General features: G+C 44.1%; 1 protein-coding gene across 11 annotated transcripts in view; it reads right to left on the bottom strand.

The window, feature by feature from the left end:
* The window catches only part of RBM47 (RNA binding motif protein 47), a 174,854-nt gene that overhangs the window by 76,910 nt on the left and 78,223 nt on the right, over nucleotides 1-19,721 (bottom strand). Inside the window, exon 1 of one of the 11 annotated variants that reach the window (XM_043438781.1) lies at nucleotides 6,274-6,296. The exons of 9 other annotated variants lie outside the window; for them this stretch is intronic. The gene's annotated coding sequence lies outside the window, so the exon portion shown is untranslated. Of the gene's footprint in view, nucleotides 1-5,223; nucleotides 5,294-6,273; nucleotides 6,297-19,721 lie in introns of those variants that run through there. One more of the 11 variants, XM_043438780.1, reaches the window with a different exon arrangement.

The raw sequence follows: 19,721 nt of genomic DNA, 5'->3' as shown, positions 1-19,721 counted from the left end.
TGATCAATTGAGTCAGAGACTTTGACATATAGACCCTTCTGGGAGTTAGAATTTAAAGCACTTCAAACCCCACAATGAAAAATGTGACTTTTGCCTCCCAGGAAATTTCTTGCCAATTCTGACTTGAAATTCATCTACCTTTCTTATAGTGATTGAACATTTCTTTATGCACAGATACTGAAACCTGAACTTATGTAATTCCCTGGTGGTCCAGTGGTCAATGGACATGAGTTTGAGTAAACTCTGTAAGTTGGTGGTATACAGGGAAGCCTGGTATCCTGCAGTCCATGGGGTCGCAAAGAGTCAGACATGACTGAGTGACGGAACTGAACTGAACTAGTGGTTAGGATTCAGTGCTCTCCCTAGTGTGGACTGGGTGTGGCATGGCCAAAATTTAGAAAAAAAGAAAGAAAATAACTGATCTTTATTTAAAAAAAAAAAGAAAGGAAAAAAAACAAAACCCTCAGTAGTTTGCTGAATAGAATTTAGATTCAGATATGCATCTGAAAAAAATCATAAGCCACAAAAAATTATTCATAAACAAAAGTCAGAATGAAAAATATACAAGGGGAGACCTCTTTTCAAAGCAAGAAAAACTCTGAAGGGAAAGATAGAGAAATCGAATTAAGAAAAATCAGGTCAATTGCCAGCTTTCTGACCAGAGACAGGTCTGTGCTACTGTATAAATGCTGAGTCTTCGTTAATGAGGTAGCACAGCCTCAAAATCCAGGGCATGGTCATGGCCAGGGCAGCACTGCTCGCTGCCGTAACCAACGGCTTGGGTGTGAAGACCGATTGTGCAGTTAGGAGACTCTTCTCAGGCTCAGCTTCCTCATCTGCAAACGATGGCTGTCCCCTCCTAGGGTAATGGTTTCAGTTAAATGCACAGCTCCTGCAGAGTACTTAATAAATCTACTCCCAGAAGGACTTCTCTTTTTCCACCTTTTCAAGTTGATAACATTTCCAACCCACCTTTTATGAGATCATGCAACTTTAAAGGGCTGGCACACATGGAATAATTTTCAGCTCATAGAGTCATGTTTTTAATCTCCGCGTGCCCAATTTATGAAACTGTGGTGCATTCTTACAAAGAGATACTATGCATCAGTGAAGGAATACATTACAGATACACAAATCAATGCTGAGTGAAAGGAGCCAGACACAGAAGAACACAGATATGTGATTCCACTTTTATGGAGCTCAAGAACAGCGAATGTAGGGACTTTCCTGGTGGCTCAGCGGTAGAGAATCTGCCTGCCAATGAAGGAGACATGGGTTTGATCCCTCACTCCAGAAGATCGCACATGTCGCGGAGCGACTAAACCCACATGCCACAACTCTTGAGGCTGTGCTCCGCAATGAGAAGCCTGTACACCCCCATCTAGAGAGGAGCTCCACACTCGCCAGGACTAGAAAAAGGCCCTCGCAGCAGCAAAGACCCAGCACAGCCATAAATAGATAAACAAAAATTATTAAAAAAAAAAACAGATAACGTGTGGCGATAGAAGTCGGAATAATGGTTACCTGGAGCAGGGTGGGTGGGTGGCAGGGAGGAGAAGCCCAGGGAGCCTTCTGAGACACTGAAAGAGCCCCATACTTTGAACTAAGATTGGTGGTTACACAGGGATACGTAAAAACTCAAGCTGTATACTTAAGAGTTGTTCATTTGACTGCCTTTATGTTATACTTCAATAAATAATATTTAAAATAATATTTTTCAAAGCACTTGTTTGACTTAATCTCATTACATAGAAGCTTCTCCCTTATCGCATTGTTCTAGGCTCTTTTTGCATTTTGTGTAAGTGCTCAATTTTTTTCACTGGTAGGAAATAACTGTAGGAATAAAGAACTTTATATATTAAAATTTCCAAATAGTTGAATATATCTACTTAAGTTAGAAAACTATTACTTTCTTGGAAGAAAATCTTTATACAAAATGATTTGTGGTCCTCAGTGTTATCTTAAACAAATGTTACTGAGCACATTTTCCTTGGTGAACCAAGGCTATCCTTAGAAGTTTATATGGTTGAGCTGGGCTGAAATGAAAGGATGGCTTCAGGGGCTGTTTTTCATTGCTCTGTGCCTGCCTCTAACCATCCTGGTCCTTATCCTCTGCTTTCATTCATTCATTCATTTGGTACCTGTTTTTAGAATGCCCAATATGTGCTAAGCACTGAACATAGAGTGAAGAATAAGACAGTCACAATTCATGACGTAAGGGGGACTTACTCTTTGGCAGAGGAGGCAAGTATAAAACTAGTGTGATGACTATCTTAAAGGGATAGGACCTAATTTAGGGGGTTTAGGAAGGTCACCTTGAAGAAATGACATTTAAGAACTGAGAGGTAACAACCTAGCCTAGAATGAGATCTTAGTAAGCATTTGTTGAATGAATGGATGATTGATCATTAGCCAACAAAGAAGAGTTCTGATTCATTGTGCATTAAGAAAACAGGAATTCTAAACCAAAAGCGAGTAGGCACAGAGTGAGGCCCTGATGGACTTAATGGCCTGAATTTTTTGAATGCTGTAAGGACTGTTTGTTGCCTTACTTAAGACCTTGTGTTACTAGACAAGGATTTCTTTCTCCTTATTTTTTTGGCCCCACTGTGGGCACATGGGATCTTAGTTCTGCAATCAGGGATCGAACCTGTGTCCCAGTCAGCAGAAGTCTTAACCACTGAACTGCCAAGGAAGTCCCAAGTGAAGGATTTTTAATCATTGCTCGACTAACCTATACAAATTCAGTTTTTACCAAAACAAAACCAGCCCCAAATAGCCCATGTCTTTATGATAATTCCCCTAGTCTGCCTGATAGTTCTGATCCCAAGTCCTGGCACAGTCACCCAAAAATCTTGAAAGGTGGGTGTTACTCACCCACACCTTTTTCGTGACAGCTCTGTCCAAGCAAGCCAAGACAACCCTGACTCCTTGGGCATTCCTGCATGTTGCAAACCGCCACCTAATTTGGGGGCCAATTACTGTCCCTAGAGATTTCACCTTCATGACATATTACAAACCAAGAGCTTGCTGTCTAAAGGAGAGAAGGAGCAGATGACAAAATCTTTGTGGAGAGACTTTACCCAAATATCTGCCTGATAAGGATTTCCCTGTAGCTCAAATGGTAAGGAATCTGCCTGCAATGCAGGAGACCGGGGTTCGATCCCTGGGTCAGGAAGATCCTCTGGTGAAGGGAATGGCAATCCACTCCAGTATTCTTGCCTGGAGAATCCCATGGACAGAGGGGCCTGGCAGGCTACCTCCTGTGGGTTTGCAGAGTCAGACACGACTGAGCAACTAACACACAGACGCCTGATAAAGCCAGCCTGGTACTATTAACATATCACATGGAGTAGCAGCAAAGTTTTAAGTGCCAGAGATAGGGGCCAGTGTATCCAGAGTTTAATTTGACATCTGAGTGGATCCATTCACAAACTGCCCAATAACTGCAAGAACTCCTAAAGAGAGATGGAAATGTAGACTTTGTTGATCTTAGTTTCTTACAGTTTCATACAGAGCTTTGGGACTTCTGATTTTAAATAAGCAAACAAAGGAACTCACTGCGTAGGATTTTCCCAATGAAATAGTGGGAAACAGGGAATGGCAAATATCTGGAAATGATTTATTTTTAGACTTCTTTCCAGTCTTCCTGTTCCTCTGATGAAATTTCAGACATAAAACTCTATCCATCTACCTGAGACACAGTGGAATTAATGCATGAGTTTCTTCACTGGTCAGGATCTATTTTGGATTTCTGCAGTATTAACAACATTGAAGGTCAAAAGTTTGACATACCCTTAAGCAATCAAGGTGCGTCTATGCGACGGAGAAGTAAACAGCAAGTATTCCTACCTCTGTTTCAAAATTTGAAAAGAGAGATAAGAAAAAGGTAATATACTTGTGGCAAGTTACATAAACTTACAGTGGTCGGGGTAGTGAAATGACTCAACATAAAATTCAGTTTTCTGACACGCATATAAAAACAATCAAATCTGCTTTCCCTCGGGTGAACTGATGTCTTCGGCCCTTCGAAATTGTAGATTTAGTCCTATTTGCCTAAATACACAAAGCCACACTGAACTTTTTCCCATGAAGGAAGTTTCCTCTAATTTTGAAACCATCGTTTATTTCAACCATTTTGCAATGACTGGGAACCTGTCAGAAGAAAGACTCTCAGCTTCTGACTGCTAGCGTCACCGGTGGAAAGAGTACGCTAATAATGTTCCTTCATAATCAGTGCTACAGTCCATGGGGTCGCAAAGAGTTGGATGTGACTGAGCAACTGAACAACCACATGCTTGAGGTTTAATGTTAACTTCAGTACCGTCTTTATGATTAGGTTTCCTGCCATAAAATAAAAACAGACTAAAGATTCCACATGCTTGTTACATTGCAAATACCATCCAGCAACTTCTTTTCCCAGGAACTGGCCATTAGTCACCTTCTGGAGTTACCCTTTTTCTAGATTTTCCTACCGACTCTTTGAGTTTTAACCACTAGTAACACAGTTCCAAGTATCTGTGTCCAGGATATCATTATTACACTTGATCAAATGTAAACATTTGATTATGGCTCTAGTTTTATCATAGACGCTCATGTTTTCTACAAAAGGAAAAAAAAAGGTAAAATACTTAGCATTCCCAAGAAGCATTGAGTCATTTGTTTCTCCAAAACTATGTATGACCAGGGTATAAAGTTATTCCTAGCAACTGTGTTCTAAAAACAAAAATTTGAGGGTAGGAACAGTCTTTCAAGCTGACCTTTCATCGGGGCAAGGAGTGGGTAAGAGAGAAAGTTTAAGAGTATTTTCACAAAACCCAAGCCACCATTTAGCAAAAGCTTTTCAGGGAGTGAGTCACGGGGTATAAAGAGACGCAAATCACAAGGTTACACGTTGCCTCCTAGGAACACTGCACCTGGTTCCGAATTCTTTGCTAAAGCAAACGCTGAGTTCTGATTCAGGCCGTGGGGAAGGAAACCTCAAGCGCAGGTAGATTTTACCTCCTTCTGTGTGACACACACGTCCCTGGACTAAAACCGAAAACAACATTCAGCCGAACCTGAAGATCACAATTATCCAGGGACTGCGAGCCACAGGAAAACACGGTTTGCAAAGCAGTTCTTTGGCCCCCTTCCTCCCCGTGCCCGCCCGTTCAGCAGAAGGAACACGTATGTAACCCAACATTTTAAACATGTATAAAAACTAAAGTCTGAAACCAGTACCTGCCGAACACCTGGTGCTCCCTTTCCCCTGCTGGCTCTCTCCTCCCACACTCTGGCAACGGAATGCCCTTCAAAACCCTGGCTCAGTGCTTCTGGTAAATGTTTTACGAGACACTAAACAGCCTTGCGTCCCACCCTCAGAGCAAACACCATTGAGAGAGCACAATATAATGCTCGAAAAGATATCGTGTGATGTGATGTGCAGTAATGCAAATGAACAGGCGGGCTCTATTTCCACACTTCCCCTTAAGGGGGAAAAGAAAATCCCAAACTTCCAAGGGGTGGGGGTGGGCTAGCAGGAAGGGCTCGCAGATACGAACTTGGAGTTTTGTGTGGGTTTTTTGTTTTTTGTTTTTTTTTAAGCCTCATTATGATAAGCTCATTGTTCTAATCCCCAAGCAAGTCTTGGCTTGTTAAAATGAAAAAGTGTCAAAGGCAAGAGTTAGTAAAGGGTAGAGGTCACGAGTGACTGTAGAGACTGCCACATCTAAACAGGTACTACGTATTTCTAATTTTCAGAGCAAAGCGGACGCCAAAAAAGCTTTACAGAAACCATCTTCCACACAAAATAAAACGTACTTCCCATTTTCCATACCCTTCAAGAAATTCACAGTTAAAAACCAACTCTGCTCCAAACCAGAAGTTTTGCATTCCATTCAAGTTAACAATTACAACTGGAGGATAACAGAAACTGCCTGGCACTGAATTATTAGCATACCCAAGTCAGGTGCCTCTTGGTACCACCAGGGTTAACACGATAAAGAGAGAGCACCCGGGGATCATCCACAACACACATGTACCTCGATGAAGTCGGGAGCTCCCGTGGGCAGCGCGCACCTACCTGCTCTTGGAGTTGAGAAATGAGAAAACAGAATTATCCCGTGACCGTCGCGCCGACTCCATAAAAAGAGACCAAGGCCGTGGAGAGAAGGAATTGACTTTGGCTTTGGAATCTCACACACGGCCAGGTTAGGCAAATAAGAAAACCCATTCTCTAGTCCCCACCCCCACCGGAGTCCCCAGGAATACCTAGAATTCTTCATTTCATACCTTTAGGATCTCCAGTGGGGTAGAAAGAAAACTGAACAGGGAATTGCGATCAAGGCTTTTGGGCACACCAGCTGTGTGACCTTGAACAAATCACTTAACCTCTCTGAGCCTGTTTTCCTCATCTGTAAAAGAAAAATGTCTAAAACCAGGAAAGATTTACCCAAAGAACTGCCAGCCCTCTTCATCTGGGAGCGCAGAAAATGGCATATAGACATTTTCAAAGCATTTTCAAGCTAGTTGTCCATTTTCTCTCCCCCACCCCTTACCTCTATAGGTTGGTCCTACCTTGTTTTCAGTTTCCTCAGTATTACAGATGCCTCAGGTTAGGGCTGTGACTAATCCGCCTTGGGTGGGTATCCTGAAGGCCGGTTATCTGCCTCCCAGAGGCGTGGTGAGCCGACCTCCGCGGCCTCCAGCCCAGGCTGCTAGGCCTGCGCTTTCACAACATCTCTCCTCTTGAATTCATCTTGCCCTCTAACACAGATACCTGCGTGCTCGCCTCCCTTCCCCGTTCCTGCTCTCTCTCTCTTATTTTTTTTTCTCATTTTCTCTTTCCTATCCCCCTTTCTACCCTTCCTTTTTTGCCCGACTCCTCGACAGAGAGATGATGTGTGTGTGGACATCAATCACTCCTCTCACCCTCTCTCTTCTTTTATTTTATGTGATAAACAAGCTGGTGAGGGAGTGAAACGGATGTGCTATCATCCAGATGCTACTGAAGAGAGACCGGAAAGGTTCAACAGCTGGCTCTAGGTCACGAGGCTGACGCTGGACTTTCCTGACAGGCCAGGGTTTCTCCCTCCTTTGCGGCCAGGACCACCCAATTCCCCGCCCTCAGATACGCCTCTTCTCAGAGCCTCAAATTCTCCACATGGTGTGACTGAGTCTCCCTGCTAATTCTGGCATATTCTCATCTTCCTCCCTCTGGGCTCATCAAATTCTTATCCTATTTGGGGGGCAGGGTGGGGGGTCTATCTCACTTGACTCCCACAGCCCACCTCCCTTTAAGCAAACCAAAGAGGAACAAATCTGCAAAATGACAAACCCACACAACTGGGGAATAATTATTCACTTCATAGGAGTCTTTCTCTTCATGAGTACCTCTCTTGGGTACCCAAGCCACGTGGTACCACATATCCACGCACATGTCAACCACTTTCTAGACCGTAAAAGGAGCCCCCTCTGCATCCTTAGCATGCTGTCCAGTGCTTATGGTTAAAGAACATAATTGAATTCTGAAGGAAAAAAAGTGTGAAGACAATATCAGAACCCAAAGCAGTGCCTAATGGAGTAAACTCCAGGTATGACTCCAGGAATGACTTGAGAGTTTAGGGTTTTGATGTAGTAGCTGTGTTTTGTTCTGTATTCCAAGAGGATGAGAAAAGTGGATTATATTGATAAGGTGGCAAATAAATTAACCATCAAATCATGCCATGAAACAAGAACCAATGATTAAATGCCAGACAGGGAATCCTGGCATGCTGCAGGCCACGGGGTCTCAAAGAATTGGACACGAATCAGCGACTGAAGGACAATTACCGGTTACCTGATAAACAATCCTGGTGACGGACAGGGAAGCCTGGCCTGCTGCATTCCATGGGGTCACCAAGGGTTGGACACGACTGAGTGGCTGAACTGAACTGATTGATCTACAATCTCATTTAATTTAATCTAACAGAGGAGGAGGAGACAGGTTCAGAGAATCTGCCCCAGGGCATGCTCTTAGCTGATAAGGGCAGAGCTGAGAATCAGAGGAGATCCAATCCAGTCATTGCTCTTCATCTGAGCCACTCTCCTGCCACAAGGACCCTGGCTCCAGGGAGGATCTGTTGCTCAAATCCAGTCACCTGTGCATGCTTTCCAGGCTCTACAAGAACACGTTTGGTCCTGTTTTTCTACTCCTTTTCCTTGGGTTCCCCAATCCTTCTTTTCACCTTCCACCCCAAGACAATCTGTCCTGCTCACTTTGAAATCTATGGACAGACTCTACTATCGAGGATCTCAGTTCAGTTCAGTTCAGTCGCTCAGTCGTGTCCAACTGTCTGCAACCCCATGAATCGCAGCACACCAGGCCTCCCTGTCCATCACCAACTCCTGGAGTTTACTCAAACTCATGTCCATCGAGTCGGTGATACCATCCAGCCATCTCATCCTCTGTCGTCCCCTTCTCCTCCTGCCCCCAATCCCTCCCAGCATCAGGGTCTTTTCCAGTGAGTCAACTCTTCGCATCAGATGGCCAAAGTATTGGAGTTTCAGCTTCAGCATCAGTCCTTCCAATGAACACCCAGGACTGATCTCCTTTAGGATGGACTGGTTGGATCTCCTTGCAGTCCGAGGGACTCTCAAGAGGCTTCTCCAACACCACAGTTCAAAAGCATCAGTTCTTCGGCGCTCAGCTTTCTTCACCGTCCAACTCTCACACCCATACATGACCACTGGAAAAACCATAGCCTTGACTAGATGGACCTTTGTTGGCAAAGTAATGTCTGCTTTTTAATATGCTATCTAGGTTGGTCATAATTTTCCTTTCAAGGAATAAGCGTCTTTTAATTTTCATGGCTGCAGTCACCATCTGCAGTGATTTTGGAGTCCAAAAAAATAAAGTCTGACACTGTTTCCACTGTCTCCCCATCTATTTCCCATGAGGATCTCAGTTGACCACAAAAACTGAGATATGGATAGTATGGATTTCCCCACTTCAAGTAAGCCTTTCTGTTCATTTTTTTCCTACGGCCACAAATTTGATATTTGACTTTAAACACTGTGGGCTGTGTTAAAATTCCCTGTGTCATATAGTCCTTGGCGTTCTATTGTATTCAAATATTTCACCTCATGCTGCTCAGAGGATAAATTCTTTGTCCCTGAGAAAGAACTGTGCCTTCCAGGCAATATAAATATTTGATAATAGCATTTTCCCACTTCCAGCCATGCAATTCTAAGTTGGGTTTTGTGCTATTGTTTTGGGTATGTCAGCATGCGGGTGTCCCCCTGGTACTTCTAACTGCCAAGTTCTGTTAGGGCAGAAAAATCAGCCTCTCTCTGCTCTTTCACCAGAGCGTCTGTCGTTCCAGAGGCCCACCTCTAGCTTAGATATATCTGAATCTAGCATGTATTTGGTCTGCAAGATGGTTCCAGATTCTGAAAGGGGTTTTGAGTTCTCTCTGACACTAGTGATAAGAAGGAGGAAGCAGCAAGAGGAGAATGTTTTATTTGGAGCGAGTAAGTCTCGCAGAATCCTGGAGAGGTCTTTCCTCCCCTGACTCGTTCAAGCCCCTTCAGTTTTCTGGAGAGGGTGTCCGAGAGCATCCTGAAGGCAGCCTTAGAAAGTTCTGGTCACCCAGCCCAGCCTAAATCAAACCCTAAGAAAGGTCCCAACAGTCCCTGGTGTTTTTCCAAACTGCTTATGGAAGGAGATGTTGGAACAGATGCGGGGGACACATGATGAATCAACACACAGGCCATCACTGTCTTTCACTGGGACATTAACAGCTTTACTGGGACCAGAAGGTTCTCAAAGTGAGGTCCCTGGATCCCCTGGGAGACCCTTTCGGAGGTCTGCAAAGTCAAAACAATTTTCATAATAACACTAATACTTCTGTATTTTTCCACTGTGTGGACATTTGCACCAATGCTGAAAAGGCAGCAGAGGGTAAAACTGCTGGTACCTCAGCACAAAAGAAGACAGCGGCAACAGCTAGCAATCACAGCATTTTTCTATTAGCAGGCACGAGAAGTTGTCTTCATTATTTTTTTGAATGTACCTGAAGCAGGAAAATATTAATTCCATTATTTAATACATCTTGACTCTTGAGCATATACCTTTTTAAATATTCTGTGTGAGGAAATGGGAGGCACGCAGAAAACACGCTTGCTGCATACTTAATCATGACCATAGACTCAAGAACAGTCACGTGTGTGACAGTCACAGGGCGGACTACAGCTGCTTATGTCACAGAACACTGTTTTTACTTAAAGAATGACTGACGGCTAAACTATGGTTATCCAGATATGGGGTATTCAGTAGATACTTTCTGGAAAGACAAATGAAATGTGCCTGTCACTTCAAAGAACACAACTAACAGTATTTGTCTCCAATGATAAAATTGGAGCTTTCAGGCAAAAGTTAAATTTTTGGAGAACTTACATTCACCACCATGAGCTTAATAGCTTGCCATGTTAAATGCTTTTCTGATGAAATTAGTTGTGATATTAGTAAATGTGATTTTTAATGATAGTATATAATGAAATGTGTCAATATTTCAATGATCTTCACAACTCAGTAAACCAGTATTTTCTAAATGACCAATTCATAATGTTACAGAATCACGCATAATAAAAGATCCATCCATAGCACAAGTAAACCAGTGGATTTTAACATGAGTATAAAAACTTCACTGATATGGTTTCAGATTCCATACTACACACCAATCTTTAAGAAACTATCTCTTTAAGGTTTGGCTTTGGTAGCAAAGAAGAATGTTCTCAACTACCTGAGAGGTATATCAAAACACCCCTCTCTTTTCCAACTACATATCTTTGTGAAGCTGAGTGTTCTTTATTTACTTCAATAAAAATAACATATTTCACCAGATTGAAGGCAGAAGCAGATATAAGAATACAGTTGACTTCTATCAAGCCAGTAATTAAAGAGATTTGCAAAAATATGATGTGCTTTCTAGCATCTATTTTTTTTGAAATACAGTTTTTCATAAAATGTTATTTATGTTAACATAAGAAATTCCAACTATTTTTGAAGTACTTAATAAATATTTTTAATTTCTTAGCTTGAATTTCTAATGTGGTAAATAGTTACAGATACAATCCACATAAACAAGAGCACTCTGGGTTCCTCAATAATTCTTAAGAACGTAAAGACAGGGTTGCCAGATTCAGCAAATAAAAATGCAGATCCCAGTTAATTTCTGTTAATTTTTATTTTATACTTAAGTATAGTTGATTAACACTGTTGTGTTAGTTAAATTTGACTTTCAGATAAACAACAAATAATATTTTAAGTATCCATGCAACATTTGGGGCATATTTATACTAAAAAAAATTACTTTATTGTTTATCTGAAGTTTATATCTGAGTGTCCTTTATTTGCCTGTTAAGATGTGCTGAGCCCAGAAAGTTTGAGAAAAGCTGCAGTAGACCATTCCCCACACACATGTGCTAATACTCTAACATGTATTTAACACCCACTGTGTACCAGACCCTGCACTAAATTCTTGACAAATACTACCTCTTCAATCATCTCCAAAATCCCATTATGTGGCAAGTATTATTGAGATCCCTAGTTTAAGTAAAACTAGTTATTGGTGGAAGGCAAGACTGGAACCCACTCACTCAGACACCAAAATCTCAACTTGTAACCATGAGGCTTACACTGAAATCTAAGGGAGCATCCCAAAGATGATGGGTTTTTCTGCATATTTGCATCTCCAAATTTTAGCAAAGCAATTTCTTTTTTTCTCTGTCTCACAGCTGTGTATATGTTCTTCTATCAGTAAAATGATGGAAGCCAAGGCTGTGTGTCAGGAAATTCTATCCAGAACTGGCTGTGAGTATTTGACTCAGAGCAAACTTTCCTAATGGATGCTTCCCTGGGCATGACAACTGCCTTTTTCCAGGCTGGGAATTCCAGAATGGAGCAGTGGCGCATGGGCACTGCTCATTACTATTAATTGGAAGCTGCTGGGAGCTTGGTGCTGGATTGGAATCATCCTTGAGAATTGATAATTTCTCCAAATGAATCTGTACCAACTGAAGCAAATGCAACTATTGTTTTAACTGAGCCAAGGTCCAATTTTTTGTGCGATCATGACTCAGGCCACTGGATATATTTAATGAGCTAAGGTTCGACAGTAAACAAACTAGGGAAAGTGAGTTTTTTAATGATACAGCATGGCAGCAAGGGTATATACTCACTGCACCTCAAGATCTGCAAATACAAAAATGAATTTGCTTGCAGGCAACTTGGATCTTCCCCCCATTCACCAAGGGGCTTCCCAGGTGGCGCCATAGTAAAGAACCGCCTGCTTATGCAAGAGATGTGGGTTCAATCCCTGCGTCAGAAAGAACCCCTAGAGGAGGGCATGGCAACCCACTCCAGTATTCTTGCCTGGAGAATCCCCAAGGACAGAGGAGCCTGACGGGCTGCAGTCCATGGGGTCGAAAAAGAGTCAGACACGACCTAGTGACTTAGCATCCATGCCCTAGTCGCCTTTCTTCTCCTCCAGTTTCAAGAGTGTGTCCCCGTCCGCGCCCCCCCACCCCCAATCCCGCCCTGCTCCCGTCAGCTAGACACGGAAGAGGGGCTACACAAGTCTAGACTGCAGGGCAAGGGGAGGCCCCTAAGGCAGTTCTTTACCTTTCTTTGTGTTCTTTACGGCTTAATCCCTGTGTTTGTATTTACTTTATCTGGGCTGTCAATACGATGAGGACAGCAATATTCACATGGCAAGCTATAGGCCACAGGGTTGCAAAGAGTCGGACACCACTGAGTAACTAACTAACTACTACTGTGCATAATGAAGTGTAGAAAGTGAGGAACATGCAAGGGAGGTAGAGAAAGATAGAGACACTAGTCTTTCAGACAGGAAAATTTCTTTAACAAAGGGAAGACTTACCTTTCAGATCTTTTGTTTTGTAAATTTGGATTTTTATTAGATGTGAGGCACACCAGATTACGCTAAAGGAGGTTATGTATACAGAAGCCAAGGCGGATATAATTTAGAAATTAGCCTGGAGGAGAGAATGGGACAAAGGGAGGAGAAAAAAAAAGTGTAGATCTGAAAGATTTTCCAGGCAAGAGTACTGGAGTGGTTGCCATTTCCTTCTCCAGGGGATCCTCCCCTCCCAGGGTCTCTCGCACTGCAGGCAAACTCTTTACTGACTGAGCAACCAGGGCAGTTGGAAAAGGTCAGTTTTCATCCCAAAGAAAGGCAATGCCAAAGAACGCTCAAACTACCGCACAATTGTACTCATCTCACACGCTAGTAAAGTAATGCTCAAAATTCTACAAGCCAGGCTTCAACAACACATGAACTGTGAACTTCCAGATCTTCAAGCTGGTTTTAGAAAAGGCAGAGGAACCAGAGATCAAACTGCCAGTATCCATTGGATCATTGAAAAAGCAAGAAAGTTCGAGAAAAACATCTATGTCTGCATTATTGACTATGCCAAAGCCTTTGACTGTGTGGATCACAATAAACTGTGGAAAATTCTGGAAGAGATGGGACTACCAGACCACCCGACCTGCCTCTTGAAAAATCTGTATGCAGGTCAGGAAGCAACAGTTAGAACTGGACATGGAACAACAGACTGGTTCCAAATAAGAAAAGGAGTACATCAAGGCTGTATATTGTCACCCTGCTTATTTAACTTTTATGCAGAGTACATCATGAGAAACGCTGGGCTGGAGGAAGCACAAGCTGGAATCAAGATTGCTGAGAGAAATGTCAATAACCTCAGATATGCAGATGACACCACCCTTATGGCAGAAAGTGAAGAGGAACTAAAGAGCCTCTTCATGAAAGTGAAGGAGGAGAGTGAAAAAGTTGGCTTAAAGCTCCACATTCAGAAAACTAAAATCATGGCATCCGGTCCCATCACTTCATGGCAAATAGATGGGGAAACAGTGGAAACAGTGACAGACTATTTTTTTGGGCTGCAAAATCACTGCAGATGGTGACTGCAGCCATGAAATTAAAAGACGCTTACTCCTTGGAAGGGAAGTTATCACCAAACTAGACAGCATATTATAAAGCAGAGACGTTACTTTGCCAACAAAGTTCCGTCTTGTCAAGGCTATGGTTTTTCCAGTGGTCGTGTATGGATGTAAAGAGTTGGACTATAAAGAAAGCTGAGTGCAGAAGAACTGATGCTTTTGAACTGTGGTGTTGGAGAAGACTCTTGAGAGTCCCTTGGACTGCAAGGAGATCCAACGAGTCCATCCTGAAGGAGATCAGTCCTGGGTGACTGGAAGGACATTGGAAGGACTGATGCTGAAGCTGAAATTCCAACACACTGGCCACCTGATATGAAGAACTGAGTCATCTGAAAAGACCCTGATGCTGGGAAAGATTGAGGGCAGGAGGAGAAGGGGATGACAGAGCATGAGATGGTTGGATGGCATCACCGACTCAATGGACATGAGTTTGAGTAAACTCCAGGAGTTGGTGATGGACAGGGAGGCCTGGCGTGCTACAGTCCATGGGGTCACAAAGAGTCAGACAGAACTGAGCGACTGAACTGAACTGAACTGACCAGGGAAGTTAGATAATTAAGAAGTACACTTTAGGAATCAAACCTTGGTGAGAAACTAGAGAGCAGGCCTAGGCAGAGACAGAGTTTGGAGAAATCCAAGGGCCTTTTCCAAGGGGCGTCTGAAGGGAACGTAAAAGAGTAATTAAAAAAAAATTTTAAATGGTCAACTTCACCCTGTGTCTCCGGCCCTCATGGCAGGGCTGCTGTCTGAGCTCAGACACCCGCCAGCCCTGCCTACTGACCCCCGTCTCGGGCAGTCTCTCTCTGCACATGCAATCCAGGTCCCTCAGGCACTGAAAGGAGGGTCTGCGAGGACAGGGAAGAGAAAAAGAAAAACAAACGGAGATGCAAGCCCGGCTCCTGCCCCAGAGAAGCCTGGAGGACCATGGAGTGCAGCTTTTCCCTTCAAGGGGCCTTCAGAATTTATCCTCCTGAACGCTGAATGTCAAGGAAGACACAGCCAGCAACTGTGACTCATCAAATTTCCAACGTCAAGACCAGAGAGCACAGACTGGATCCAAGGACTGGCTTTGCACTCAGAGTCAAGGCCCCTGCCTACTTCCAATAGAAAGGAGCCCTGGTCCAGCCTTCGCCCCCAGCCCTCTGCCTCCCGCTGACTTCGGCACCGGGAGAACGGGGAGTTTTATCCACTGTGCTTGAGCCACAGGCTATTACAGCATTTCAGAAAGCGGTCTGCCTTGAAAAGTGGTTGGATCTGTACATGAAGGTCACTCACTGGCCCTTCGTGTAGAGCCACATAGTAAATATTTTCAGCTCTGCAGGCCAAATGGTTGTATATGTTTCTTTTTCTTTTTTTGCAAAAGCCTTAAAAATGTAAAAACCATTCTGAGCTACATACAAAAACTGGCAGCAGAGTGGGCCTTAGTTTGCTGGTCCCTTACTTACAGCAACAGCTAGAGGTGGGCAGCATAAAAGAGGGGTGTCTGCCTGCAGTTTGGAGTCGCAGCTACTGAAGCCAGGGCCCCTAGAGCCCATGAGAAGTCACCGCAACGAGAAGCCCGTGTACACAACTAGAGAGTGGCTCTCGCCCGCCGCAATTAGAGAAAGCCTCTGCACAGCAAGGAAGACCCAGCACGGCCAAAGTAAATAAACCGATTCATTAAAACAAAACAAACCGTGAGGCAGCTGTAACACTGCCTTGTTGCTGACAAAGGCTACTAATTCTCCGTCGCACTTGCCTGGCCTAACATTCTCTGCTTGTGGAGTCATGATCCCTTTGCTGTGATCCTCTTCAAAGAAGAATTTAGCTATAGATCTGGTGAAATCAAACCTTAAAATGATAGTCTTATATAGTCAGAAAATTAGATCAATGGGATGGCATTTTCAATAAGTTAGAATAATTTTGACAGGCTAGTTCTCATTTTTCTTTCAGGTGTATCTGTGTGTGTGTGTGTGTGTACATGACTGCATTTCTGCCTAAAAGTAAACACTCCATACTTTCATAGTCCTCATATTTGTGTGTGTGTCTGACTCATTGTGACCCCGTGGACTTTAGCCCACTGGGTTCCTCTGTCCATGGGATTTTCCAGGCAAGAATACTGGAATATTCTTACTGGGTTGCCATTTCCTACTGCAGGGGAGCTTCCCAACCCAGGGATCGAACCTGCATCACTTCCATTTCTTACACGGGCAGGCTGATTTTTTACCAGGGGCACCACCTGGGAAGCGTGACTACGTGTCACAAAATTCCAAACATGGAAAAATCCTCCGACAGCGCCTGGCCTATAACTGTTTACATCTGGGAAAACTACAACCTACCTCAGTTAAACGAGACAGTCCGAGTTACACCACGACTGGCAGAAGAGCTGGGGCCAGAAAGTTGGTTTTCTAACTTTCCAAATTAGTTCTCTTTCTACGACTCTACTTCCTTGCACATTGCCGAGCTGGTACTAAAAATTCAATTCAACAAATACTTACAGGATTTCCATATGTGCCCAGCACTGGCTTGTGCTCGGGGATACAAAAGAAGTGTAAGAGAAGAGTCCTGCCCGAGAAAAACTTCTCAGCTCACTGAGAAAGTAAGGCAAACACACACTCATGAAACAAATATATTGTTTGACATTATTACGTCATGGCGGGGCTAAAGCAGAGCTGACAGAGCGTCCTACGATGGTGGAACAGTTTCTGTTTTTGCTGGTCTACATAGTGGCCAGTGGCCACGTGTGGCTGCTGAGCACTTAACATGTGGGTCCTGGGGCTTCCCGAGTGGCTCCGCTGGTCGATGCAGGAAGACGTGGGTTCAATCCCTGATCTGGGAAGATCCCACGTGCTGCAGAGCAACTAAGCCCATGCGCCACAATCATTGAGCCCATGCGCCCCAACGACCGAAGGCCCTGCTCCGGGGCGCCTGTGCTCCACAAGAGAAGCACCGCGGTGAGAAGCTGGCCCGCCTAGACTGCAGAGCAGCCCCTGCTCGCCGAGACTAGAGAAAAGCCCGTGCAGCAGTGAAGACCCAGCACAGCCAAAAAGAAAAGTAATTTTTTTTTTAAACGTGGGTAGTTCCTGGACTCTTTAATCAAGAAAAATTAATAAGAGGTGAGAAGAGGAATTCAGGCAAGGCTTTAATTAAGACTCCTGTTGCAGCACTAGAGAGTGAGGTGGGGTGAGCTGGTCCCTTAAATGGGGTGAGGGTAGGCAGGGAGCAGTGGGACAGGCCAGAGCGGTGGCTTGGGTGGCTAGCCCACCCTCGCGGTGGTGCTGCATGCAGGGATCACGTGCGGAACCCTGCTCTGGCTCCCGGCACCTCAGAGACAGCAGCTGGCCTTCTTGGTTTTGGCCTTTTAGTGTTTTGTTCATAATGCGCCTCGACTGAGGGTGTGCACAGTTATTTTTAGATCCTCACAGTTTCTTTGCGTTTTGTTGCTCGAGGAGACGTGTGTCCAGGAGTAAGCACTGCAGGAAAAGGTCCCGGGACCCAAGACCCAGACGGTCTCATGACTAAGGAAGTGACCTTTTAATGGTATTTAATTGTAATTCCCTGGTAGCTCAGTGAGTAAAGTTTGCCTGCAGTGCAGGAGACCCGAGTTCGATCCCTGGGTCAGGATGATCCCCTGGAGAAGGAAATGGCAAACCACTCCGGTATTCTTGTCTGGAACACCCCCATGGACAGAGGAACCTGGAGGGCTACAGTCCATGGAATCCCAAGAGTCAGACAGGACTGAGCGACTAACCCACCACCAGAATATTAATTAGTTTAAATAACCACATGAGGCTAGTGGCTACTGTATTGGGCATCACAGGTCTAAAAAAGCAGTTAAAGATATGGAGGGAAGATATGCAACAGACATCCTGTCACTTCTGCCCCTTGCACCTTCGGCAGAAACCACTGTGGCTCACAGAACCCGTTCCCTCTGAGCAGGGATGAGCTCTCAGGATTCTCCATATTTTCACTTGCCAGGATCTGGCATATATAATGAAACCTATTTGCCATCCTTGAGACAAATAGAAGGTGACAAATGTGGCAGAAGAAGGAAGTACTTGGGCCAAGCTTAGAAAGGCAGCGTTTACACAGACACAGAGAAAGGGGCAGATTTTGTGGGGCTCTCCATGGGGAGAACAGCATGAGCAAGGCAACTGATGGAGTTCTCCTGGTTCCAGGACAAGGGGGATGCTGGGCTGGCCAGAAAGGGGGCGTATGGTGGAGATAAGGGGTCATGCAGAGGGTGGGACTAGATGAAGGAGATCTTTGGATTCTAGGAGGTTAGACTTTTTCTCAAGAGCAATGGAAGCCCCTGAAGGTTTAAACAGGATAATGACAGGAGAAAAACATGCTTTAAGAATTCAATCTGATAGTGAACCACAGATAGGATTGTATAACGGACACATACATTCAGATACCGGTAAGATAAGAATTGATGTGGTGCTAGAGAAGACTCTTGAGAGTCCCTTGGACAGCAATGAGATCAAACTAGTCAATCTAAAGGAAATCAACCCTGAATATTGAACTGGAAGGACTCACGCTGAAGCTGAAGCTCCAATACTTTGGCCACCTGATTCAAAGAGCCGACTCACTGGAAAAGACTGGGAAAGATACTGGGAAAGATTGAGGGCAGGAGGAGAAGGGGGTGACAGAGAACAAAATCGTTGGATGGTATTACTGAATCAATTTACATGAGTTTCAGCAAACTCCGAGAGATAGTGAAGAGCAGGGAAACCTGGTGTGTTGCAGTCCATGGGGTCGCAAAAAGTCCGACACGAATTAGCAACCGGACAGCAACAAAGAAGGCTATTCTGCTAATGGTTCTTGGTTTTCCTTTAGGAAAGTAACACTTGCTTATTAAGGAAAATGAGTAAATCACTGAAAAGCATATATAAAAATTAAACTAGACCTCTACCTTTCACACTCAACCATAGTTGGCATTTTGAAGTAGCTTCTTCTAGGCTATTTTTTTTTTCCCCTTCCATGGCTATTGGAATAAATCAGGAATAAAGTCAGGACTAGAACTAGGAAGGTGGTAGTGTGAATAAAGAGGGAAAGCTACAAAAGGAATTTTTAAGTGAGACAGCAGAGTGATGAGTAAAAGTAATCTCTTCTTATTGGTGTCTAATTAAAGGACAGATGACATTTTCGAGACCTTCTCTAGACCTAAAATGGAGCTAAACTGTTTATATTCATGTCTCTGTGCATTTCGGAGAAGGCAATGGCAACCTACTCCGGTACTCTTGCCTGGAAAATCCCATGGACGGAGGAGCCTGGTAGGCTGCAGTCCATGGGGTTGCGGAGAGTCAGACACGACTGAGCGACTTCACTTTCACTTTTCACTTTCATGCATTGGAGAAGGAAATGGCAACCCACTCCAGTGTTCTTGCCTGGAGAATCCCGGGGACAGGGGAGCCTGGTGGGCTGCCGTCTATGGGGTCGCACAGAGTCAGACACGACTGAAGCGACTCAGCAGCAGCTCTATGCATTTTGGTGAACACACATAGACAACGGCAGTTGTCAAGACAATAAGGTTTCTTTGATCATTACGCCGTCAATAGCATAGAGTCCATTGTAATCTGTAAGACTTTAGGTGTAAAGTAATTAAAGTGTATGTTCTCAGCAGTGTTGCAGGGAGAATGTGTAGATGTGGTTCCCAGGATATGTCATGGGGTGGTGTAAACAGGGGATCCAGTCTCAGACAGCACGCCTTCAAGCAGTGATAGTGTCTTCCTAAGAC

This window comes from Cervus canadensis, chromosome 19 (assembly GCF_019320065.1).
Source record: "Cervus canadensis isolate Bull #8, Minnesota chromosome 19, ASM1932006v1, whole genome shotgun sequence".
In the NCBI taxonomy this organism is placed as follows: domain Eukaryota; kingdom Metazoa; phylum Chordata; class Mammalia; order Artiodactyla; family Cervidae; genus Cervus; species Cervus canadensis.
The sequence above is the reverse complement of the archived record's forward strand: the minus strand, read 5'-3'. Positions and strand labels throughout refer to the sequence as shown.